Raw genomic sequence first — 27,461 nt, forward strand, 5'->3', positions numbered from 1 at the left:
TGAAGGTCCAAAGAAATACTGAGGAACAGGGTAGTTTGCCTCATTTCAAATCAGGATGACTTTTTGCTATCCTTCTCCCATTTTGCTTCATTTCTCATATATTCTTAGGTAAATCAAACCCCACAACTGTGGGGAAGATCAACTCTGAACGATTCCTGTCACTGTCAAACCCAGTGAAGGAACCCCAGGGGCTGGTCACAAACTGCACAGGGCCCACTAGGCTTCTCAGTTAACAGGACTGCTGCTCGGAAGCCTGGCAGCTCTGCAGAGCCTGAGAGCGGAAGACCACTGTAAAGAGACTCTACAAAAGGAAATTCTGATGACGGGCTAATAGAAAAGTGTGATGTGTGTTGGCTACCAAGCAAGTAATATATCAGACTGGAAAGCCAATCTGTGAATTGACACATACATATCAAGTTCCTACCACCTGCCATAGATTGGGGCTCCAGGGTTATAACTGGTACATCAATGGCAGCCATCCTCATGCCCCTAAGAACCAGAGTTCTAGACCTTCCTAGACCTCCCAGGACTGCTTCCACCCCCTTCTCAAGGCAGCTTCACTTATGCCCTGGGCTTGTATAAGATATGCCTATAATCCTTGGAATAAATTTCTTGCCCACCACCCCCAATTTATTGTTTGTTCCCTTAAACGACTTTTATAGTTAGCTTTGGTCAAAGAAAAACCCTATTCGAAGTCATTGGAGACAGATTTAGTAGTAGAATTTAGGACTTTTCAGAATTTAGAATAACAACATACTGGTAAAGATACTGCTTATCACATAACACCCCCAGCAGGGCCAAGGGCAATACCTTGGAATCAAACACATTAATATCTTTGTGGCAAAACCTAAGAATGCTCATATAAAGTTAAGTAAAAATATAAGTAACCTCATGCCGGATGAAAACACTTGTAGCTTTTAGACCTTTTCTGGGCTCTGGGATGGCTGATAATAGATTATAGACCCATATTTATAACCCAAAGTCCAAAACAGTGGGCCTTACAAAACTGGATGTGCTCGGGGTGGGTGGATGGAAGACAGAGTTTGGGGGACCCATCAGAAAGCCTGAGGGCCCTTCCATCAGTCCTGTCCTCATTTCATTCCTCTTTTTCCTAGGACCGCCCCCCCCCCCAAGGTATTTCCAAACAATGTATTTCAAGCATACATTTTACCACGCATTCATCAATCAAATCACAAACAGCTCAAAATGTGAGGCTAGAAAAGTCACAGAATTAAGTAAGGAAGACTGGTAACTGGCTTGTCCATTAGACAACACAGTGCTGATTCACATAGCAGAAGAAGGGCAATCTGCTTCTCTATGAAAAAAAAATAGGGAGGGTATGTGCTCTGGTAAGCGCTGTGAATTGTGCAAGACTGTTGAATCTCAGATCTGTACCTCTGAAACAAATAATGCAATATATGTTAAGAAAAAAAAAGAAGAAGAAGAATGTAGCAGGAGGGGAAGAATGAAGGGGGGAAAATCGGAGGGGGAGAAGAACCATGAGAGACGATGGACTCTGAAAAACAAACTGAGGGTTCTAGAGGGGAGGGGGGTGGGAGGATGGGTTAGCCTGGTGATGGGTATTGAGGAGGGCACGTTCTGCATGGAGCACTGGGTGTTATGCACAAACAATGAATCATGGAACACTATATCTAAAACTAATGATGTAATGTACGGGGATTAACATAACAATAAAAAATTTTTTAAAAAAAGAAAAAAAAATAGAGCACCTGGGTGGCTCAGTCAGTTAAGGGTCTGCCTTCGGCTCAGGTCATGATCTCAGGGTCCTGGGATCAAGCCCCGCATCAGGCTCCCTGCTCAGTGGGGATTCTGCTTCTCCCTCTACCCGCTCCCCTCCCCCCCCGGCTTGTGCTCTCTCTCTCTTTCTCTCTCTCACAAAAATAAATAAAATCTTTAAAAAACAAAAAAAGAAAAAAATAGTCTAATATTTACTCAATGCTTCCCATAGCAAATGGTGCTAAGCCTTCAAATATAAGGTCTCATTCTAGCCTCTCTGTAAATTTTAGGGGGTAGGTGCTATTATTATCCCCATCTTATCTATGAGGACACAAAGACTTAGTAAGGTTAAGTAACTTGTCAGTAAGTGGCAACAGTGGGATTCCAACCTCTACTGTGTTGATAACAGAGCGCACACTCTTGATCTGTTTAACTTGGTATAAATAAAGTCATCCACACTGAGTGGTACTCAAACCCAATTTTCTCAGTTATAAGCATCACTTAGGAAGGAAAGAAGGGTGATAGGTTTTGTGGTTGTTTTGTTTTCCTTCTTGCTAGGCATGAACGGGACAGGACGGTGCTTGTGTTGAGAGGTGGGGAGCAGTCTTGGAGAGCACAGCTTTTTAAGCCCTTACTGGTTGAGTACCACATATATTGGCCAAGCTCATGCACACAGAGGTCCAGGCAGGTGCCCAGGCTGCTGAGGAGCGAATCTCTCATTCGGGCACTAACTGCACTCCTGTGGGGATTTGTGAAGCTGACTTGAGAATGTCAATGCCATCGCCTGTCACAGAGCTCTAGTTCATGTCTAGGCAACAGCTGCTGCTTCTTCAAAAGAAGTCCAGGCTCAGCTGAATTCTGATCTCAGAGTCCTACGTGACACTCTTGCCCTCCACCACCTCAGAATTCAAGGGGAAAATGAGCTGCTCCAGGTTCCCCAGGACTCATTTTCCCAGCTTGCATGATTTCCTCTTCTGCAGCCTCCTACTGCCCAGACAGGGAGGCCTGGCTTCAATCAGAATCATCTCCCATCCCCCACGAGTGCTTTGAAAGCAAGCGCTCAGAGTTCATTACAAGCACAGAGAAGTGGAAGAGAATGGAATGGGCAAGGACATTTGATTTTTCTTGCAGAACCCCATGCCTGTGTAGGCAAGATGGAATTTGCAAGCACACACTGGATTACCCTAGGTGCCAAATTCAGCAGAGGGCAGCCAAGTTTGCCAAGAGCAAAGGCAGAGTGAGTGCTACATGCCCTCCTAAAAGCAGATGTAGACATTCCAGGGCAGCGGGTGCAGAAAGCCTCCAAGGCTTGACTTCTTACCCATCTGCAGTGGAGTTCGGGGCCTGATGCAGCCCTAAGACATGGCTGCTTCCATTTTTTTCCCCCACCCCAGATCTAGTGCTAAGCCTCCTTACTACAATCCATACAGATTATGTTCCACAAAAGGAGAAATTTCAGTAACTGATACGGCACCAATGGGCAAGCATCCCAAAAGAGTATCTGGTTATCTCCTAGGGAAAAGGAAATGCCAGTGAGCGTGAACCACTTCACCTGCCAGACCATTCCCATGTGGCCAGCATCAAACATTCCTTTGGAGTGACCAGTCTGAAGAGAAATGTCTGCACAGACAAGCATAATCTTTTCATAGCCAGCCACCTCTATGCCCCAGTCACTCTGTTGGTGACTTAATGTCAACCCAGGTGGTCATGCCTTTATAGTAACTAGGTGTGTAAAAGCTGCCACCGAAATCTCAGATTCCTAACTAACTTGAGATGTGGATTTATTCCAGTTTGTTGGCTCTTCTCCTCCCCCACCCTCAAGTTCAAATGCATAAAAGGAATGAACAGAAGAGTAAAGATTCTGTTCATATTTTTTGCTTCATCTTTGATCTAGCTGGAATCTACATTTCAAAGTGGGCTGGCAAATGAATGCCACTGGTTCAGTCTACCTGTCCAAACTTATTTCCCATCATATCCTTCAGGAACACTTACAAGGTTGCCCTACCCACTCCTCTGCTTCTTTGTTTCCCTCCTGGGTAGGCTCTCCTATGGGTTCTCCAACCCAGCCCACCTGGCCCCACCTGGCCTGTTAGTTGGTTATCATACCTGTGGGCCTGGCTCCCTAATCTGAGCTGAGTCTACTATTTCTGGCTCCACTGAGTGGTGTCCCAACCTACCTCCTCCATCTCCAGCTTGGTCCAGTATAGTAGCTCCCAGGGCACAATCCCTCTTCTAATAGCAGCCACAGCAAACTGAATATTTGGTCTATATCATTATTATGGGCTCTTCATGCATTCAGTAGCTATTTACTGAGGGGCTGGCATGGAGTAGGCATTGTGAAAGGGAATATGATGGTGAAAAAAATAATGTCCTTGTGATCAAGAAGCTCACACTTTGACGTGCATATGGGCTACCTGGGGATGTTGTTAAAACAAACATTCTATTCCAGCAATCTGATCCTGGGTTGGGTCCAAGATTCTGCATATTTTACAATATCTCATGCAATCCCATTGTAATCATACTTGGAGTACAAGGTAGTAGGAAAATGGATGGGCAGGTAGACGGGATGCCCACATGAGCACCTCTAACTTGGTCAGCAATATCACAGCCAAGACCCAGAGGCTGAGTAAGAGTTGGCCAGAAAAAGATGGGTTTGGTCCGTGTGGAAGAATGAGTGGTGCCAGAGGCAAAGGGTAAAATAAAGTAAAAATGTTGAATTTCTATCACTGAAGTCCCAAAGCCTGAACAGAAGGAAGTGTTTCAAGATAATGTATTGATGACTCATTGGTGGGGGAGATGGCAATCCATCAAAGGTGACAGCATTAGGATGTATCTAAAATGTCTAGATGGTAGGTGCCAGGGCTCCCCACTCTGTTAAAGAGTCCCATGCTCCAAGACTGGCACAAATGCAGCAACTCGAGGGGACCACGTGGGCTGGGACAAGTGGCATCTCAGTGATAACCAGTGTAGATAAAGGACTGGCTGAGCTGCCTTTGACACGAGGTCAAGTCCTAGAAGCTCTGCCAAACTCTAAGGAGGGAGAGAAAGCCTCAGCAATGTCTGGGGCTGGGTTTCCCACCACCTGGTAGAAAAAAGACTGTTCTCAGATATAAGTTAAATTAAGGAAAATAAACATGACATTCCATTCTCAGTCAGGTTTGTGTTCTTGATTCATACATACTTCAGAAGCTTAAAGAATTCAAAATGGGTTAATCTGGTGGTGACACCCAAAGGGAAACACTCCGGCTTTAGATCCACACTATGGATGCCAGGGCACCAAGGGAAAGAACCAGAGTAACACTCTGAGTGCTTCTCACCAACTCTGGGAACATCGTTGTTATACTCACTTCAAAGAACGGGTCTTGGTTAGGTTTAGGACTTCAGAATAATGTTGTAAGATGAACCACTTGGAAAGCCCAATTAGATACAGCAGTCAACCCACCCCCACAATGCACAATGAAGTGTGTGATGTTTGGAAATACCCCCATGGGAGGAGATGGTATATGCAGAATGCGTAATGGTGTCTCACAGCAGACATCAGCTGAGACCTGATCTCTGAAGTCATAGGAAAGGAGAATGGGGGGGGGGGGAAATCTCTCCTAAAAATATTCTAATCCCATTCAGAGCAATTTCTCAGAGACCAAGAAACAGTTAAGAGAAAAATATATCTTAAAACTATTAAAATAAGCAAAGGAAATATTCTCGGGAGCTAGAACATTATTCATTTTCTCAGTTTGCTGTGGCAGTTTGTTAGCAGCAAAAATTAGAGGATGGACCAGGCACCAGAGTCAGGAACCCGAGTAAAGGAGTACGCAGCTGGATGCTGTGGCTGATGCATGGATGGGAAGCTTGAGCCAACGTACCAATGGTGGAAGGGTACCCAGTTTCAAGGTGATGTTCAAGGTCATGAGTCTGAAGTTTCATAAGCATGAGTTTCAAGGTTACCATTCAAGGAATAAGCACAATCACCAGGTAAAAGCATACATGACCTCCCTAAAGGTTACTGTGAAAGCAGGCATCAGGGAGAAGTAAGAATGTGTTAAGGCTTGGGGCACCTGGGTGGCTCAGTCTGTTAAGTGTCTGACCCTTGATCTCAGCTCAGGTCTTGATCTCAGGGTTGTGAGTTCAAGTCCCGCATCGGGGACCATGATGGGCATAGAGCTTACTTTAAAAAAAAAAATAGGAATGTGTTAAGGCTTAAGCGTCTAAGATAGTGTCTGAGACAGAAAGATCAGTGTTTACAGCCCAGAAGTGAATGCAACAAAGCTCTCTGGGGCCCCTTTGCTGCAACAGAGTGCCCCGACGGGCCCCACGGATGGCAACTGCTTTGTAGGAGCTTCCCAGGGTATTTCCTTAAACTACACTGCCTGATCAACTTTTCTGAATAAATAAGGAGACATTGCTACTCCCTGACCAGGTACTTTCACCATCCACCTCTTCGGCCAGACACACCTTCTCGGGGTAAATGGGGAAGGCTGGAGAAGTTGCTGAGACGATGAGAGGCTGGCACCTGAGCCTCCAACCTCTTCCTTCCTTTTTAAGCAGGCAGGCTCTCTCAGTCTGTGACTCCCTCCTGACTCCCAACAAGAAGAAAGGCAGGCCCTCAAGGAAAATTGTGACAAATGCTTATGAAGCAATGGTTTGCAAACTGTGTTCCTTGAAGCTTTAGGGTTCCATTTCATGAGTGAGGCAGGTACTTCACCTTAAGTGGGGGGGGGTCTCTCAGCCTTTCATCTACCACTGTGGCCAATGTAGATCCAATTTTACTCATTTTGTTTCCAGTTCTATACCTTTGTTTGTTTGAAAAACATACAGAAACGTTTAAAACCAGGAAAATGGTGTGTCTGTACCAAAAACATCATACTGTATTTTTTTTTTTTTTTTTAAGATTGTATTTATTTGCGAGAGAGAGAATGAGAGACAGAGAGCATGAGAGGGAGGAGCAGACTCCCCGCTGAGCAGGGAGCCTGATGTGGGACTCGATCCCGGGACTCCAGGATCATGACCTGAGCCGAAGACAGTCGCTTAACCAACTGAGCCACCCAGGCGCCCCCATCATACTGTATTTTTTATAGTTAAAACAACTTGAGAGTTGAAGCCAAGATAAAAGCAGAGTGTGGCCAGGTGGGATTCAAAGGAGACAGGAAATTCCTGAGAGAGGTCATCATAAAACACAAAAGCTCATTGGGCCAATTATTAAGTGAGGGTTTCTGTGGTAGTTGTTTTTAAGTATTTTCTGTGAAAGTAGGCACAACAATGCCTGCTTCTTACCACCATGTTAACCTTCTGAACCCTCCCTTTCAGAACATTAACCACATGGATTCTGTTCCACATTTTGTGAAGCTGCCATCCTGCCTGCCGGAAAAAAAATTTCCCAGTCAAGGATCAGATTTCACCTGAGACTCTTAAGCCCCAAGAATTTGGCCACTGCTAATTTAGCCATTCCTTAAACAGGTTCCTCCACTTGTAAATCACTGGGATTTTGTGCATTGCTAGAAAAACTGACTTCTGCAATTGGGGGAAAGTTCAACTTTTTCTTTCTTTCTTTTTTTAAGAGAGAAAGTTCCATTTTTAAAAATGGTTTTCCACCCCTGAAAGGACATTCTCTGTATTCCCAAAGGAGGAGATGCATATCACCCTACAATTAAAAAATAAACAAACAAATCCCATGAATCACAACCAAAGAATCAAAAGTTAAACAAACAACAGTATATTCCTCACTTCACTAGAGATGTGTGGTTTTACTTTGGTTGTTAAATCTAACTTCCGATCTGCTTTCCAACAGGCCTAGGGACTCAAAAACCACATCTGAAAGGAGATCCAAGAAAGAAAATGGAGACAGGGAATCTTCTTGGCTGTTCCTTCCCCATTCTTCACAGAATTCAGAGGGCACCAAACCTCATCAAGATGAGAGCCTCAAGCACTTTCTAGAAAGACAAGACTTCCCTTGGGAGGGAGAGCTTGACCTTGAGTGGCAATAGGAGCTAACTACTATGGAGAGAACATGAGAACTTGGATGTAAATCTTCCCTGCAAAGCAAAGTACAGCATGGATGAGTGACAGCCACACAACTCCTGAGTCTCCACTCCCCTTCACCTTCTTTGGCTTCCCTTTCTAATCTGCCTTTAAAGTGTGGGGTCAGGGTGACGGGGGAGGTGTAAAGCTGGGAATCTGGTCATTCTCAAATGCAAAACTCCTGAGGCAGCCCCAAGGGAAGAAGAGAAAGAACATTTTTTTTTTTCCAAATGACACCAAGCGGCCTTAAGTAAATTTACTTGTTCAGAAAAGGTCGGTAAAGTCGTGCTTTTCCCATTGAAAACTGTACACAACGCATCAGCACGAGGCATAAACACAGCTCCATGTACTAAGAGATAAATAAATATGCTAAAAAGTCCCCCGAACTCTCTAGAGTACCAGGCTGATATATCACACAGAATAGATGAGCTAAAAGTTTTTGGACATCACAGTGCAGGGCAGTTTAGAGCAGAGCTAAAAAAACTTTCTGGGGCTGGAACGAACTGAGCACCAGCCTGGAAAAAAAAGGTAACATTAGAAAACAGGCCAACATCCATTAGGTAACGCACTTCACAAAAGCAAAAGACATCAGGCAAACAGCTACCATTTTCAGAAAAATAACGCAGCAATGCTAAGAGAGAAACTAATTACAAAGAGGAAGGCAGCCTATTATTAAAATGGCCACAGAAAGTAGATCCACGGTTTCACTCCCAGACATTTCTAGAAAACTTATTTTGATCACCCAGCCAGATAGGAGCTCTCCTTCTTTTACTATTCTGGCTATTCTGTAAGATTTCTTTTCTTTTTTTTCTTTCCTTTCTTTTCTTTTCTTCTTTTCCTTTCTTTTCTCTCTCTTTCCTACTTTCTTTCTTTTCTTTTTCTTTCTTTTCCTCTCTCTTTCTTTCTTTCTCTTCCTTCCTTCCTTCCTTTCTGTAAACTCAATTCCTTCCCTGGGTAGTTGGAATAGTAATAACTCCATCATAGGATTATTGCCATGTGAGTTATTAGAATAATCAGTACACTAAAAAGTTCTATTTTGTGTTGTCATATTGGTAAAACTTTTATGTTTTAGTCTTTCTTCACTTTGAGATGGTAAGCTCAAGGAGTGGGAGCACTTTTTGCTCTTCTTTCTGTACCTTGCAATGCATTACCCCTTGCCCAGTACGTGGCGGATATGCATTCACTAAGTCTCTCTTGATCTGAACTGAACCCCAGCCAGGGTTGCATACTCCTGACCCTTGTCAGTCATGCCTGCAGCGCGGGTTCTATCATCGACGATCCTTCTCCGTAACAGATTGTTAGCACTTGAGAGGACCCTGGAAGTCTTCTAGTTTGATACCTTCCTATCCAAAAACAGTGTTGGGAAAAATGCACAGTTCCCAGCTTGTAAATTAGGGCGGGTTCAACTCTAAGCTATGCATTAACTAGTTAGTGCCCCTAGAGGGTATTCTTTCTCTGCCCCCTTGATTCTACGCCTTCTTATGCAGGGAAAGGGGGTATCAAAGTAAGGCGTCAGGATGAGGTGAGGTAGGAAAAGGAGAAAAAAAGCTGTTTTCCAACCTCAGCTAAAAACACAAAAATATTTCCCAATTACACTGAATACTTGGATTCGTCCAGGAACAAGAGAATGATGCTAAAATAATCAGTCCAGGGACATCCTCTTCTCTTGAGAATCTTCTCTTTCCTTTAAGAAAAATCAACATTTTCCTCTGAGGAAATTTTTTTAAAAATGAGGTTTGCTGATTTTCAACTAGGAATCCTCCCCCAAATTTTAAATCAGAAATTGCTCCAGTCCCTAGCTCCCCTCTTTTTCAGCTCCAAACACATTTCCACCCACATCTGTCCCATGCCATAGCTCTTACCTTCGCCCACCTTGAGCAGGAAGATGATTTTAGACTAAGAGGCTCCCGTGAATGAAGCCACAAGGAGGTGAAATTGCTGTCAGATGCTCAGTGGAAATGGGGGTACAAACCTCACTTACCGTCACACAAATCAGACACAAAAAGTCTCTGAGATAAACCAATCTCGTGTCTTCTGCCTTAAAAAGAGAGGTGTTTCTCTCACTTTTTCATCCTGCCAAGGATACCAAAAATGAGCCTGCAAAGCCCCATCTCCACCCTTCCAGTTAATCAAGTCTGAAAAATTCCTGCAAGCAAAACAACGGAGGGAGGTTGTGCTGTGAATCGTCAAGGACTTTAGAATCCCTGTGATTTATAGGTGAGAATGAAGCCTTTCCGTGCACGGGGAAGGTGCATGGGATTCGTAATTTACGGTTTAGGAATTGCAGGCTATGGCAGTAAACCTGCTCAGCTACTCAATCACCCATTAGAGGGTGACCTCTAACGGAGCCTGCAGAGGGCAAGCAGCCTTTTCTCCGCGGGTCAGAGTTCCTGGCTTACCCAAGGGCCTTTGCACTGAACAAAAGAGAAAACCACTTGAGTGAGCATAGCGAAGCGGGCAATTTGGCGGAAGGGAATGAGGGCAGGAGGGGCAGTGCAGCATCACGAGGGGAGAAATGGAACTGAGAAGTCAAGACACACAGTGCTTATTCACCCTCTCTGGAGACGCAAGGCGGCTTCCTGTCTCTCACTCCTCCCTCTGCAGGCATACATTCTCTGCTTTGGAACTGGGAAGCGGAGCTGGCTAGGCTCTGTTCGGCACTGATGTCGATCAGAATCTCTTTAGGAGAATGGGGCTGCTTTAAAAATGTGCTCGCCTCTCTTGGAATGCTGCCTGCCCCTCTCCCTCTATGGACCTGTGATGTGGGTCTTTTCTGTGCTCATCTTAAACCTCTCAACATGCTACTCTTTGCAGCCCTCCTACCCTCTGCTCTGGTGACACCACTCTCCTGGTTTTCCTTACTCTGACTTCTCCAACTCCTTTACCAACATACCCCTGACTCTGCCGCCCCACTAACTATGGGGTGCCTAGGGCTCTATCCTAGGCCTTTTCTCTTTATACTTTAAACTCTCTCCTTAAGTGAAGCCACACCTATGGCTTCAATGCCCTTTGCATGGCCCACCTCTTTTCCGAGTCCCAGACCTGTATATCCACTAGCCCGGTGCATATTCTCACTTGGATGTCTCAGAGCACCGCAAAATCAACTCATCCAAACTTCCAGCCCCCCAGACTCCTCCTCCGAGATTCTCAATCTCACTAAGTGGCTCTACTCAAGATGCTCAAGCCAGAAACCTAGGAGTTACCCTTTACTCCTGTTCCCTGCTCTATCCCCATACATTCCATCACTGATTCTCCCTGCTAAATCTCTCCAATCCACCAAATTCTCTCCACACTTGAGTTAGGGTCGCACCATCTCTTATCTGCATCACTGCAGTGGCTCCCAGCTGGTCTCCATACACCCATCCTCGCCCCTCCCCGATTTGTGGCCAGGGCAATCCTTTTAACGTTCAAGTCTTACATTGGCTTCTCTGCCATCAGAGGCTCCCTGCGACCGCAGAATAAAGCCCGGAGTTCTCAGGACCTCCGTGTTCTCGTGCATGGCCTCCAAGGCCCCGCTACTCCCTGGCAACCCCCCCCCGCGTGTCACTCCTGCCTCACTCACTATGCAGCACTCACAACTGCCTCCTCTTATCCCTCGGAGATGCCACACTTTTCTCAGCTGGGAGCCTCCACATGGCTCTCTCCTTCCGCCCAGACCACCTCCCTCCCCCGCCTTCTCGCCCTTGCTGAATCCCACTCGCCATCCAGTGTCACCTTAAAAATCACTTCTGAGCTCCCCCCCCTTACAGACTTTGTGTGTGTGTGTGTGTGTGTGTGTGTATTTGTGCATGTGTTTGTGTTTCATATATTTGGCACACTGCATTTTCTTCTGCTAAACTGCCCACATTTGTAATGATTTTTTTCACTTGTTCATTTGTCAGCTTACACGGAGCACCTGCTCGTGCCAAGCATGCTCCAGGCACCGGGGCGGCAGCAGCAACCGCGCGGGATCCCTGTGCTCACAGTGCTTCCATCCTTTGTAAAGTCTCACTCACTATTTGATTTTAAGTTCCGGGAGGAGAAGGTCATGCTTGTTTGGTTCACCATAGTATTGCAGGGCTCAGCACACCAGCACCTCTGGTGCGTGTGAAATATTCGGTAAATATTTGCTCACTGTCTGACTGGCCTCCCGAAGTTACGGGGCACGCAGTGAGTAAATACATGTTGAATTAGACACCTTCTTTCAGGCAATCATGTGCATTGAACAAGGTAATTTTTCAGATTCATGATGATGATTTTCATTTATTATTTGATTTTTAGTAAGGAACCACTGGTTCTCTTATTCCTGTTAACTAATATAAATGAGTAAGATAATTTCAGAATGAAAACAGTATTAAGAAAATTGGACAAGATGGTCTACTAGAGACAAACAGAAAGGATCTATGTCATACTATGTCGAATGTTTAGAGAAGTTCTCTCCAAGGAGGGGAAATCTGAGCTGAGACCTGAATGACAAGGAGCCAGCTACACAAAAATCCAGGCGGAGGGTTCTGGACATGAGGAACAGAAAGTGCAAAGGCTTGGAGGTAGGGAGGAAGAACTAGCAGGGGTGGAGGGTGGGGTTGAGAAGCTCCAAGAACACCTGGAGTCCGGTGGGCAGGGGGAAATGACGCAAGAGGAGGTCTGAGTAGCTAAGGGCCTGCTTGTGAAGGATGCAGCAGACCAAGGGAAGGATTTAGGACTTTTTTCTGGTTGTAGTGGGAAGATACTGGAGCTTTTTAAGCAGAGAATGAACATGATCTGATTTGTGATTTTTTTTTTTTTTAAGATTTTATTTACTTGACAGAGACACAGCGAGAGACGGAACACAAGCAGGGGAAGTGGGCGAGGGAGGGAGAAGCAGCCTTCCCGTCGAGCAGGGAGCCCGATGTGGGACTCGATCCCAGGACCCTGGGACCATGACCTGAGCCGATGGCAGACACTTAACGACTGAGCCACCCAGGTGCCCCGATTGGTGATTTTTAATAAAATATCTTTCTGCTATGTGAAGAATGAGCTAAAGAGTGTTGTGCCCCCCTGGGTAGTAAGATCTCCTAGAATATCAAAGACTACTATAGGAAAAAAAATAAAAAGTTATTCGTTAATTTTACTCCTTTTTGGTGAGTTTCAAGCCTTGCTGACAGCAATGGGATAACTGTCCTATTTTATTGGACATGAGCCAGTTAAGAGGCCATAGCTCTCTTATCAAATTTGTTTACTTATTTATATGAGATCTATTTATCTACTAATCATTGATGACTCTGATCCATTTGATGGGGAAAAAACAGTAGTCATTTCTGATTAAAAAAAAAAAATCTCCCTTCAGCTACTACAATGTGCATAACACTGTCACCAGAAGCCTTCCTTCTGAAATGCTCTGATGCATCCTACATTTGTCAAACTCATTATTTATGAGCAGTGAGCTATGCAATAGAGTGAGAATCATCCTTAGGGAAACATCTGCCTTAGATCTGAAACTGCTTATTCTCCAAGGAAAAAAGACTTCAGTTTTGTTTTTTTTTTATGTCATTTAAAACAATGTATCGAAGTATTTTTAGTCTGAAGCCTTCTTCTTAAGGCATGGAATAATGACTTCCCTGAATTCTACTGAAAACAAAAACACATCTAGAAACTATGGGAGAACAGCAATCACGTTGCTATTTCTTAAATTAAGGAGATGGACTGCTGGACGAGATGAATGGAGCATCCTGATAAGGCCCTCCCATGCAGTATGTCAGATGCATTTTTCCTTTTCTTATTTCACTGCAGTACCACTAAGACATTGTGATGCAAGCCAGTCTACCTGTTGGAAGCCACACCCACAGACAGCAGTAGCAGTAACTGCACAGATAGTTGGGGGCACTGAGAATTCTTGTGAGGAAGGGGCTGTACCACCCGTTACAGTCACTCAGCCTTTTACCACACTTCAGTTTGGGCAGAGGCGCAGAGCATTAACCTTAGAAAAAGCCTGAGCAGTAAAGTCAGGGCACTACCAGCTAGAGGGGAGCTTGATTCAGAGCCCCATTCCTGCCCAGCCTGGGAGCCCTCACTTGCTCCCTGCTCAAAGCACGGTGCCCAGCCTGAGGTTGTGGCTGGCTTCTGAGCTTCTGCTAAGTTGGTGGGAGGAGGCCCTCTTCAGTGGCAGGAGGTTTAGGACCCGTGACAGACCCATGAGGATGAGGCAGGTGCTTGGGGCAAATTCACTAGGAGGCAACCAATAGAGCCCCAGCAGATGGCAGAGTGCTATGGCAAGAGGATAAGGGACAGGGAGAGGAACTGGGCTGGCCAGTGTTCAGCATGGAAGGGACTGGCATCAAGTAGTGTAGACCGTGCTATCAGTCTGGACACCAGAAGTGACTCCAATATGGGCACAACTGGGCAGACAAGGTGGGATGCCCGTCTTAAGGGACTGGGGTACCAGGTAGAGCTCCAGGCAAGAATTCACTTCCTGGTCTTGGAATGTGGGACATGGGGTTGGCCTAATAAATAAGATTAGGAGAGACCAGCCTGCCACTAAAACCTGGGAAGAAAGTCAGAGCCTCTGGTGGGTGAAATGCTCCAACTATGGGAACTGAGGGCTCTCAGGGGTGTGGAGGAGCCCCTGAGAGGTAGGCACAAGGACCGGGCAGACCAGTCTTTGTATCCCACTGATGAATACAGTACTTGGAATGTGGAGGGGCTTAATAAGTAGCTGCTGAATTAGTAACCCCGAACCTCGTTCTGAAACCTAGCTTTTTCAAGAAACCTGTCCTTACAGATCTATGTAGTATGTAATTTAAAAGGTTCACTTTGATAACATCCCCTTTCAAACTGTCTTGGAAAAGGCTACTCTATTATATCTGAAAACCTTGAGCCCTGCTCTTGGTTGTCTTTCTCCCGAGCTGACAGAGTGCCCCCTGGACCTCGCTCAGAGGCCAGGTGCTGGAGAGCATGGCGGGGAGGCCAGGGAGCCGCGGGGGGTGAACCATACACCTGTGCCACCTGAAACAGCAGTGCGTCCAGTCAGCCCCATGAGTCATCACAGACTGACAAAGGCAGCCAGATTCCAGGGCTGTTCTAACACTCAATATGTTTTCGGGCTAAAAAAATTTCCTGGGCCCCGAAGTGTCCACTGTCTGAGGGGTGACTGAGAAACCATGGCTGAGAAAGTCCACCTCTGCAGGAGGTCCAGAAACCTGCCTCTGACCCCACCTGTCGGGGGGCTTGCAGCCTCTAGGGTTTTTATTTCTGGGAGCCTCAATCACGAATTGGGATGTGCAGCTTCTCCTATGGGAGAAAGACCCAGCACCTACTTTGCAGAGATACAGTATCGGCAATGTTATTAGGAATCATGGTAGTTGATATTTATCGCACATTTTCTACATGCCAAATCTATGTGTTATCCTAAGACCTCATAGCAACCTCATGACCTAGGTCTTCTAGCATTACAGCAGAGGAAATAGGGTTAACCAACCAAGGAGCAAAGAAGGGGAGGCAGAGGGAGGCACGGGGATTGTACATATGGTCCTGAAAACTGAAGACTGTACTATATTGGTCTGCCCAGTGATTCGGTGTGAAACCACAGGGCGCTGAACGGAGCAAGCTGGCATACCCTCATATTCTTTTTTTTTCCTCTTCTTCTTCCCAACCAGTGAGACTTCTAATCTTTACACACACACACACACACACACACACACACACACACACACACACACAATCAACCCTCACCACACACATGAAAATCACTGAACCACCTGTCTCACCTTATTAATTAATGGGAGGTTTGTCCCATTGACATCAATGTCCCAAATTGCAGGTGACTGTGTCAAAACCCCAGCATTCAAGGCCACGACTTGAAATACCTTATTTCATCCACGCAGGATTTCTTCTGCAAAGGCCCCATGCCCTGCCATCACAGAGAAGTCAAACGTTTTGCATCTCTGAGTTATCCTTTCATTTGTTTCCTCTCTCGCTCAGTCTTTGAACATCTTTACGTCTGTGAGTTTATGCGAAGGCATGCATGCACATGCCAAGAATGTGCATGTCCCAGAGAAAAAACACGACGGAGTCAAACAGAGCTGCTACAGGCCTCCACAGGCTGCGGGACCCCGTGCCTCTCTGAGACGGTCTCCTTATTTGGAAAACAGGCAAAACACACCTCTCTAAAAAGGCTATTCCAAGTAACTGGACTTTGTAAAGCACCTAACCTATTGTAGATGCTCAGTAAATGGTACATATCATTATTACAGCAACTGCATAAAATCAAAGCTAGGTAATGACATCATGCACTTAGAAAGGCAGATGTGAGATGTGCCTCTGACAAAGCAGTAAAACACATTTCATTTGGCAGAAGATATTTTTCTAAAGATTTATTTATTTTAGAGAGAGAGAGAGAGAGAGAGCGTGTGCGAACATGAGTGGGAGGGGCAGAGGGAGAGGGAGAGAGAATCTCAAGCAGACTCTGTGCTGAGTGTGGAGCCCAACGTGGGGCTCGATCTCATGACCCTGAGTTCACGACCTGAGCTGAAACCAAGAGTCAGACGCCTAACCGACGGCACCACCTAGGCACCCCTGGCGTAAGATATTTTAAAAACCCCACCTAAAAACTATTCTATCCCCAGAATCTGTCTCATCTCTGTCCATTTGCAGGTTGGAAGCACTATGGTCATGTCTGTCTAAAGCTGACTAATGGCTGTCTCCAGCACAGTGTCCTTTGTCATGGGGCTCAGTTAATGCCGAATTTAATTATCTATGCTGCTGATGGAAAGAACAGGTCACAGATAATCCAAAAGAGCAAATACTTCCTAGATCATTCATCCAATTTCTTTCCCATAATAGCTTACAAGTATTACTTAGGTTTTGGCTAATATTGGTACTCTATAAGAATATGTACCAGTTGATGGTGAGAAGACATTCAGGGCCTCTCTGATTCAGACAGAACACCATCCTGAACTTGAACACCTGTTGCAAAATATTTGCAAGGTGAATAACCAGTGGTGGTCAACCAGTCCTCATTGTATGGCACAGTAATTATTTCACAGCAATTCCATTCAAATTTTAAAATGCTGCCTAGATGCACATCAAGAACCACCAATTAAGTGTCTAGTTTGAAGTCGCTCTTTAGGTCGGTATGAACACAGTGCTAAAGAAACCAGAGGGTTCGTTTTTTTCAAGAGAGTATTAGCATCTTTCTTTTGGTGGTCCTACAAAAGTCTGTGAGAGAGAGCCTACCTAACTATGAACACAGGGGGAGAGAGGTCATCAGCACTGCTGGGTAAATATCACAAAGTTTATGTCCCACTGATCAATGGGACCCTAAGAACAGTGTTGTCTAACTGGTTTATACTACCATGATGTCACCAATGTCACCACTGCCACAAGGGCAGCAAACCCTCAATGAAATTTTAATTTGTGTTCATTCAACCAAAATGTCAAGTGCAAAGGACTGGCCTCCCCATTGCTCTACCTCTATCAGTGGTTTTCAAAGTACTGTATGGAACCCTGGGGGTTCTTTCATGGGGGTCCTGTCGGGTACACAAAGTCATCACATTTCAACTATTTATCTGTGACCCTGGACTTGAACGTAAAACAACATATCACAATACATCGAAATGCAGAAGCAGATAGGAGAGTCCAATTGTCTTCTAAAGAGACATTAAAGAGATTTACAAAAAAAATAAATAACAATGCCACTCTTCTTACTCTATTTTTTTGTTTTGGGAAACCATTACTTCTCATGGAAAATGTTATATATGTTAATATGTGGTAAGTTTATTATTTTTTCAATGAATAAATATTTGTAAACTTTGCTACTTGTAATTTCTAATATGGTAACATTGATAGATACAGCCCATGTAAACAAAAGGCCTTTGGAATTTTCGATAATTTTTAAGACTATGAAAGTGTTCTGAGACCAAAAAGAAAGGGAAAAAAAAGAAAAAAAAAATTGAGAACCACTGTTCTACATCTATCTCAAATCTTACAGCATCCCAAATCCCTGTTCCAACTTTGTCTTCCCAGAACTTATCACTGCCTAAAATTATATCATACATTTATTTGTTATTTTTCTGTTTTCTCCACAAGTCAGTCACTTGCCTATTTGTTCTCAGATCCATTCCCCACCCTTTGCAACACAGGTTCCCCTGGCTTCTGTGCCAAAGACAAGGCGGGGCACTGGGAGGAAAACGGAGCAGGGAACAGATGCCCAGGCACTTTTCATCGCCCTCTCTCCTTTGGACTCATCTTCTTGGCTCCAGGGCTTGTGGACCAGGTCTTTGCTCTGTGCTCCCAGCTCCTGCTGAGGAGCCCTGGCTCCCAGGACCTGTAATCCCCTCCCCTCCCTTTGTCAAATCCTAGGGTCATGGTGGCTCCCACCTTTTGTTATTACTTGCTTGCTACACCATCCCAGTTTGACTGTCCAGCTCTGCCCATACTTTGGGCAGAGAGAGTCATCTCAAGTTCCTCATTTAAAATAGGGATAATAATAATAATGGTCAACCAGAGCTTCTGTGACGATTAGAAAAAAATATCCAGAAAGAACTAAGCACTGTGTTTGGCCCAGAATAGGTAATACATGTTTGTTAATATGACTACTACTGTATTTTAAACTTTGGAATTTTACTGCCCTACAGAAAAAATGGAATCTACTGCTTTCAGCTGGTGTTCAAGTTTTGATTCTTAACTGGGATTCTAATGGATGTGGAAATTATTTTTTTTCCAAGATCACTACTATAATTACGATATGGTCAATAACTTTTCTCAATTTTTATTTCAGTTGGAAAAGGGAGTGTGCAGAGAATGCTGCAGGAGAAATTCTCCTCTGTAATCAGGCATTAGAAACTGCAGTAAATCACAAGTCTCCCCTTTTTATATCACTGCAAAAAGGAAATAAAGCTCAAATTTATTCAGCACTTAACTCTCTGCTGGGAACTCACGAAGAGCTTCATGTGCATTATGACACTTAATTCTCATAACCTTACAAAGCAGATATCATCATTACTACCCCCATTTTCCAGATGAGGAAACAGGCTCAGAGAGGTTCAGGGCTTGCCAAGTCACAGAGCTCATAAAGCAAGGAACAGATTTGAACCTGGACTGATGATGAGCCATTCGTCCTATACTACTTTTGGAAAACAGAAATAAAATCATCAGAACACATCCCATGTGTTTTGACAGTTCCTGCCCACAGATAGTTTCCTAGGGACCTTGGTATAGGTGATTAACATATTTGCTCACATTTCTCTTCAAAGACATGGGAAGACAGATGCCCTCAGCTATAGGCTTTTTCTTCCCTACTTTGGGATGGCAAAATATGGATGGTTTATATTTGATGAGGGGCCATCACAGGTAAATCCCCAATATTCAACAACTTCCTTCCCTCTGCTTCTTACAGGATCCACGGTAGGACTTCCTGGCTGGGCCCAGCAACCAAGGTGATGTTGAAGGAAGTCATCCACAAGTAATTCTTGGTCGTCCCCAGATGCTGAGGCTTCACTGTGCTGCCTTGCCAAGCGTCAGCGCTCCTCACTTCAGCCTGTCATCGCCGGCACCTTCCCGGATGACAGGACTGGGGGTAAGCAACAAAACAAACACTCAGCAGTCGGTTGCAGTGTCCCCCTTTATCACTGCTCTCCACTCTTGGGATCCCGGGCTGAGCAATACAGAAACACCGAAAACCTATCGCTTCTTTTGAAGAGTGATTTCTCCGTTTCCTGTGAGGACACTAACAATTCATTTTGTCTCTCCATGAAGACAAACACTTTCACTTCCAGAGGCATGCCCTGAGAATCAATGAGACACACCATTAAAGAGGTATTCACATAATAAAAGGATTCTTTGACAAGCTTTCTTTAAATATTGAACTTTCTCTGAGAAATGAAAATGTGAGCCAAGTGACAAAAAATTCCACACCTTCCTATTTTGGGGAATACATTAGTTCTCCAGGTGGCCACTTAGCGCGAAGTGTTCTGCCAAGCACTGCATCCTGTGGCGGAAACAAGAAGGTGGAATCGGCTTGGTGCGGCCCACACAGGCTATGCATGTGAAGCATCTTCTGAGGTCCTACTGTGGACCTGCTCCTGGCCCCAGCAGTCAAGGCCAAGCAGGGTTAATCTCATCCCACGCAAGTTTCCCCTTTCTTCCACTGGCTCCACGAGATGTAGCAGAAGAGGAAGGGAACATGGATGATCAACTCCACAGTCAGATGCTTGATATAATTCGTGGATTTTTATCCGAGGTTCTTTCCTTCTTCACCTCAATTCACCTGACACGTCTACTTCATCACACTGATACCGTGTGATGCTGAGGGAAGGAACGTTTAAAGCATATCCAACACTGAGCTAAGTGTTTGAAATGTAGCATGTTATTTAATACCGTCAACAATCCCATAAAGTAGCTACTGATACACGCATTTTATAGATGAAGAAACAAGCTTAGAGAGACTGAAGATTTGCTAGTAAAAGTTGATTACTGGGATTCAAAGTCATGTCTGGCAGATACTAATGCTTTTGTTCCTTTTTACCGCCACCCCCCGCGCCAACCCCCCACCCCCCCCACCCCCCGCTCCAAACTGGCTCATTTTCCCAAGCATCCATTTTACTAGAAGAAGACTTAATGGAAAAGCTGATTATGTGAAGGAAAACATGGTTAGAATTAGACTATGAATTTAGCATGAGTTATTAAAGCTAAAATGACAGAAAGGTCCTGCCTGCAGAGACCTTACAGACAACACATGTCCCTAAACCTACAAGGTATTTTAAAGGAAATGAATCACTCTCTACACATGGAGATCTAGGGCAGGCCAATAATTGGATCTCCCTTCAAAATGACATTATTTAAGTATCTATACCCTATCTGTAGGGAGGCAGAGCCCTGGTCGGGAGGGCAGAGAGGAAAGGCCTCTGGTATCAGGGCTCTGCAGATGAGCCCTGCTTAGATAAATAAACCTGTGCTCTCTGTAGAAGTCAGTTGGGAATTCCAGTACATGCTTAGGGGTCTCATCCTCACTCCAAATGGCTTGTACCACTGTTCCTTCCAACTCCATACTCTGTTCTGGGCAAGAGTTCTGGTTAAGTCACTTTTGTCCATCCCGTTGCACTTCCAGATATATTTCCACATCCCCTACAGCATGGCTCTGAGCTGGCCTGCTTCTCCATGCAGCACTGACCTCCATAGTGTAGCCTTCCCTGGCTAAGGAAGGACGCCATGTCTACACTCACTAACCAAGTTAAAGCAGCAGATGCCCCGCCCCCGGCCCATTTCAGCTTGTTTTTCATCTCTGTTTTCCACTGAATATCACATATCCCTTTTGCCTTCCCAACTGATGCTGAGAAGTAACAACTTGTCACCTGAGATCTGGCTCATTAAAATTGCACAGCACAGGTAATGGAGAACTCAGTGCAGGTTGGGACAGTAGGTAATTAGCCTTCCCTTACAGGGCAGTCTCTAGGTCCTCTGAGCTCCCTGTATCTACTTCCCTTCTTCTCTGCTTCTTATCACAAGGAGGCACTCACCATTTTTCAGAGGCATCTCTTGGGATTTGTTGAGTGGGGGTGGTTATTTAACACTGTCCTCATTAACAGAGCCACCAAGTCACTGCAGTATTGGGTTAACAAGGCAGGGAATTGTGACCATCGAAAATAGACCATCAATTCTCCAGTAGCCAGTGGGGGTGTGGAAGAGTGGATTCAACTGTGTCTGCAAGTTTTCCATGAATATACAACTGAACAAACTTGGGGTCCCAGGCACCCCAGAGGAAGAAAGTTCTTAAAAAGAGCAGAACCGGGGCACTTGGGTAGCTCAGTTGGTTAAGCGTCCAACTCTTGATTTCAGCTCAGGTCATGATCTCAGGGTCCTAGGAGCAAGCCCTACCTCAGACTTCACACTCAGGGAAGAGTCTGCTTGTTCCTCTCCCTCTGTTCCTCCCCCTGCTCACACACACACACACTCTCTCTCTCTCTCAAATAAATAAATAAGATCTTTAAAAAAAAAAGCAGAACCTTGGAGTTCCCATCAGTAAGGGCCCACTATAATTTCTATCAGACGCGGGGCCCTATTTTCACATTCCTCACTGTGACTGTTGGGTTTGTCTTAGGACTTTTCCCAGAGAGGATTTAACATCTGTAACAAGCAAGGGTAAATCAAGGATGGTATTGGTTCTGGGATACGAATGTCACAGACTCAGGACGTTGGAGTAGTTGTGACCATGGCTACGGAGTTGGGCCACCTTGGGTCTGAATCCTAGCCCTGCCTGTGTGACCCTGGCCAAGGTACTTAATCTTTCTCATCTGTGAAATTGAAATCATACTATGTGCCTTAGAGGATTGTTTTACATTTTAAATGACATAATGTAGGTAAAGTATTTAGGGTAGTACCTGTCCAAAAGATGGCAGCTTTATTATTAGAGCCCTCCCAACTAGTAAATTCTTAGAAAGCCAAACAATCTCTTAGATCCCAAAGGCAAATCATGTTTCCAGGGCCTTGGGAAAACTTGCTAGCTCACAAGGCTTTCTTGGGAGCTCCATTCCTGGCACGAAGCTACCTGAGAACCTTTTCCCCATCCTCTTGAGAGATCAAATTGAGGTAACCTTGCCCAACACTGATTTTACTGAGTAGCTTGTCCCAGATGTGACCGGTAGGCTATCTCCCCTCTTCTCCACTAACCTGTACCCACCCTCTGCTGAGGTTAGCTGGTTTAACACTGGACATGGGCAGGTTCAGTGCTCAATTTTCTGAAAACCAAGTGAGAAGACCCAACCAAATGGCTTTTTCCCTATAGTTAGGTGTTCATCCCCAAAACTCTAGCTCCTTAAAAAACATTGAAATTTCCCAAAGTCTTTGAGAGATGACAACCTGTGGAGAGATTATAACCCCATGACAGAGCAATTCGGCAATGAAGACTGCTAACTTTTAAAAATCTTGTTGAGTCTTTTATAATGCATTTTATTGTTCTAGGATACTGTTCAGAAACTGCCCAGTGGTCTCCATGAATTTGGGTTGGTAGTTATGCAGAAATGTATGCAGAGAGAGAAAAGCAATGAACACATTTGTTTCTCAGCACCACTTAGAGGTGATTATGGCTCTGGTTGGTTGTTTCTACTCACACGGCCTCCTTTAATCCTTACAAAAGTCCTATGAGATTGAATTACAGTTGTCAGTTTACAAACAGAAACGTGTAAGCTCAGCAATTATGTGTTTACCAACATCACAGAACACCTCGCGAGGGCAGAGCTCCTTGAATTAATTCAAGTCTCTGCAAGTCCAGTGCTAGTTCTACCACACGTAATGTAAATACATTCTGCTGATGTACGTTCTGTCTTACCAGTGTTATACAGATTTATATCAAAACTAAAAAATGAGGGAGACCTACAATAAAAAAAAAAAGTTAAAATTTAAAGCCTAATTATAAACCCAGTTCCCTGACACCTCATGTCTGAAAAGTTCTCCCCACGGACATTTTTATAGTCTCACGTTTCCTGCCACAATATTTTGAGAGAGGATGAAACTCAGCTGTAGCCTCATGCCAAAGGGATGCGACTATTTCCACAATGCACTTGACCACTGAACAAACTACTCATTGTAGAAAACCGTACAGAGCAACCAGACATTCTGGACATTATGGAAGCTGCTCAAGGACATGAACTCTGCTTTGCTCTCTCAGTGCCTAAAATAGGGCCTGCTTCCGAGCAGGTGCTTGACAAGCAGTCATTGAATGAATGAATGAACGAACGAATGGTAGTAATAGGTCATTACAGGCTCACAAAGTGTTTTCATGAGGCTAAGTCATCCCTTCCCCAATCTTGGAATGTAACATGGAAACAGTTACAGTGCCTGGACACACACTCCAGGCATTTCGGTGGTGATTTTTTAAAAAGAAGCAAACAAAACAAAATAAAACAAACAAATAAAAAAAATCACTTCCTTAAAAGTTATAACAAAATCAGGTTTTGTAAAATTTTCTCCATCCTAGACAACCTCCTAGAACCACTGATTGAGAAATCTTTAGCCATGAGAAGGAAAATCTGCAAAATAAAGATTCATGCTATGAATGGTAGGGGGGGACAAGGGCATGGATTTTTCACTACTCTTCAACCCAAACTCTGACTTCTGAATGACTTATTAGCTGTACGACCTTGGGAAAGCCCCTGAGCTTGTTTAAATGTCAGCATCCTCAGTGGTAAAATGGAATATTTAATTAATTTAGTTATTGCAAGAATTAAGAAAGATTAACAGCTTGCTCTTAGCAAGGTCAAGAGACGTGAGTCCCCTCCCTCGCCTTTCTCGCTTTCCTTCCCTGCTCTCTCCTTCCCTGACACCCGTCTATTCTAAAACCATAAAGGTAGGTGAGATCATGTAATTAATTTTTAAATGTTCTTAATCCTCCTGTACAGAGACTTTTTAAAAACATGAGTTGGAGGAGCTCTAAGTTTTCCACTCATTTTTTCCTTAGTGTTAGAACTAAGATATTACATCCTATTATATAACAGAAAAACAGAGAAGCTGAGGGCTAGAACATGAAAATTATTGTTAACTAGACAGGCAATAGAATAAAGAAGAAGGATGTAGCTATTTTTCTGCTGTTATCTCTAAAAGTGGTTGAAGAGATACAATGGAAGAGGAGGAGGCCTCTGCTTCTAAAGTTACTGCTGTCTTAGAAGCTTTCACAGGGACATCTGTTGACTTTTTCACAAAGGAAGCTGAAGGGGATCAACGGGGAGTGGAGGAGACTATGGTTCACGAGGGAGCCACATCTGTTTGGTATGCTCCCAACTGAGAACACTCGACTTCAAAATAGTACGGGTATCCTAGTTAAACTAGGATCCAGGAACAGATGAAAGCTTTTCTTTCCCCCCATGTTTCAATGGCAGAGATCAACAGCTGTTTATATGCTTTAATACCTAACTGAGGGTGAAGCCTTCACATCTGTCAGTATTTTCCGGTCCTATTTCCTTGGATCACAGTGGGGAGGAGGTGAAGTCGGAACCCCTCCCAATTCCCAGGCAAGAACACAGAAATATGCCTGGGATCCAAAGCCATAATGCTAAGCAGAACTCCCCATTTCTCATCTACCCAGGGTCTGCTGTTAGCAGAGAATTCTTCTTTTACTTTGTCCTGACAGACATCTTGATCATTTCCATGATAATGACTCACGGCAGACAAAGATCAAAAAGATGAAAAGTAGGCTGGAATCAGGGGGAGGAAGAAGAGGAGGAAATGAATTCTAACAGAGAAAGTGGCTCCTAAAGATAAGTTTTTTTCAAAAGATAGAAACAATTTAATCCAAGGGCAAATGACAGAGGTGAGCAGGATGCTGATGAAGACCTTTAGGGTAATGGTGGATGGCAGTGGTTTTTACTGACCCCTAACATTTCACGTTGGAAAAATTAAACAGAGAAAATTAAACTCTATGAAGGCAAGGTGCAGGATATACTGAGGAGGGTGATAAAGGGATTCAGAGGTTCTGTTTAAATTTTGATCACCAGCACTACAGACATGTTGGGACTTTATAAAGATTATTTTTTCCTCCATCCTTCCATCCATCGATCTGTCTATCCATCCATTCAATAACTTGTAAGCCACCAAGACTGGACTTAGTACTGAAATATTTAAATGAATAAAAGACATTCCATAACCTTAAGGGGCTTACATTCTAATGGGTGAAAGCCTTCACAGAGGACATGGTATAAAGGATGCAGGAAAATTCACTAGTTAGAGAAGATGGGGGATTCCAGAAGGAGAAAACAAGACGGATAAAACCAGAGAGGTAAGATACAGACTGTTTTTGGGGGGGAATGAAAAGCATTCTGGGCAGTTAAAATAAACAGAGGAGTGGCAGGTGCTTAGTACAAGTGCAGATTCTTAGGTCTCATCTAAGAGATTTTAATTTAGTTGGGGGAAGGTCAAAGAATTTGCATTTTGAAAAGAAGGCCCACGTAATTCTAAAACAAACAAATGTTTGACAACTCCAACTTATATAGATTAACATTTCCCCAAAGATGCTAATGGTGCTTCATTTAAAAAAAAAAAAAGATACAGGTTCAAATTAGGAAATACTACATATTAAAGTATTCCTTTCTCAGAGATTTATAATGCACATTAGCATATTAAAAGTCCTGCAGTAAAGAAACTGTTTTCATTCAGCAGTTCCCAACTTATTTTCCATGGACAAAAAAAAAAAAAAAAAAGCACAGTGCACCTATTAAGATCTCTCAGAACTATGTACTATGGAGCAAAGGTTGGGCAGAGCTGAAACAGAGGATTCTGACCAGGTGAGTATGTTCTGCAAGTCCACCGAATGGCTAAGGAAATGTCTGGAAAAAGACAGCAAAGTCAGTGACTCTGGGGGATATGGCGGCATCCGCTGATTTCCTCCAAGTAAAGTCTAAAACCATCTATGATGTCCTAGTTTCCAAGCCGACTGCCAGAAGCTTCCTTACTCTCAAGTAACACACCATGGCTCTGCGATGTTATTTCTGGTCACCAACTCTATGTGGTAACCACAGCTGCCAGAGACAGCAGAAGTGCCCAGAGTTCAAAGCACCAAGGAGCAGAAACAGAAGGGGAAAGACGAAGAGGACGTATCCTTGCCCACATTTATTTATCTTTATTGCTATCACATGTTCTGCACAGAGCATTGGCAGTTGGCGAAATTCCTCCTAGCAACAAAAGAAGCCTCTGACAGTCAATGAAAGTACAAAAAGATATGAACCTAAGAACGTCCCATCCCCCTGCGGTGCCTGTTATATGGCTGGGGGAGTTTTGGAACCCTGCCTTCTTCCTCCTGTGCTGGTGAGCCCAGGGAGTTTGCACAAGCACACACACCATCTCCTTCCTTAGCAAGGAACAGCACAGAGCAAGAGCAGGCGAGAGCTGGACAAGCAAGGCAGCAGGGTGATTCTGAGCAAACTGGTTTGCGTGCTGAATATTTCAAGATGTACATGCAATGTATACACTTTTCTCCCCCCTGGTATTAGCTTAATTACTTCCATACCCCCCCACACCCACCTCAACTTCCCATATGCCACATGGAGACACACACATCCCATCTAGAGGGGATTTCAACAATGTGTTCCAAATGCTTCTTTTATATCCCAAACCATCTCAGAGCTTTTTAATACTACTGTCCAACAGCACAAGTATTTTCTCAATCATTCCACAGATAGTTCCTGAGCGCCTACAAAGGTTCCAGGGCACCGTGTTAGATACTGGAAACACAAGAGTGGAAGTAGGAGAGTGCTCATTCCTACTGAATCTCAGGCCTAAAAAACCAAAACAAAACCAAACCTGAATTTTAAATTCAGCCTGTCAGTGCATGGAAAATCCAATTATCAGCAGCATAAAGAAATATAAAAGGGAGATAAGGTTTGGTCCTTCCCTTTGAAGAGTTTTATGGCTCAGAGCACCAAGCAAATGAAAGCATTTGCATTTCAAGTGTCCTAGTGGGTCCAGCAGCTTACACAAGAGTCCACAGTTAACAGGACAGCCTGGGATTAATAACAAATGATCAGGAGTGGGCAGAACAGAATGCCAGGATCACTATTTCCCCAGAATGCCAACCCCTGTTTGCTTCATCCCCAAACAAGCACATGGATTCTCACACTGGGATTCCCTAACCTGAGAGACGAATACCAATAAATGCACCAGAGTTAATGAAACTTTAACTAATTAGCCAAAAAATGAAAATTCTACCAGGATAACTGGGTGGGTTTGGAGTCTAGTCCTAAGGAAGCCAGCAAGATCAAATCTAACATCTC

The 27,461-nt window shown here is 44.2% G+C and overlaps 1 protein-coding gene across 5 annotated transcripts in view; it reads right to left on the reverse strand.

The window, feature by feature from the left end:
• The window catches only part of MOB3B (MOB kinase activator 3B), a 204,158-nt gene that overhangs the window by 107,980 nt on the left and 68,717 nt on the right, over nucleotides 1-27,461 (reverse strand). The gene's annotated exons all lie outside the window — the stretch shown is intronic.

Source organism: Halichoerus grypus, chromosome 14 (genome assembly GCF_964656455.1).
Source record: "Halichoerus grypus chromosome 14, mHalGry1.hap1.1, whole genome shotgun sequence".
NCBI lineage: Eukaryota > Metazoa > Chordata > Mammalia > Carnivora > Phocidae > Halichoerus > Halichoerus grypus.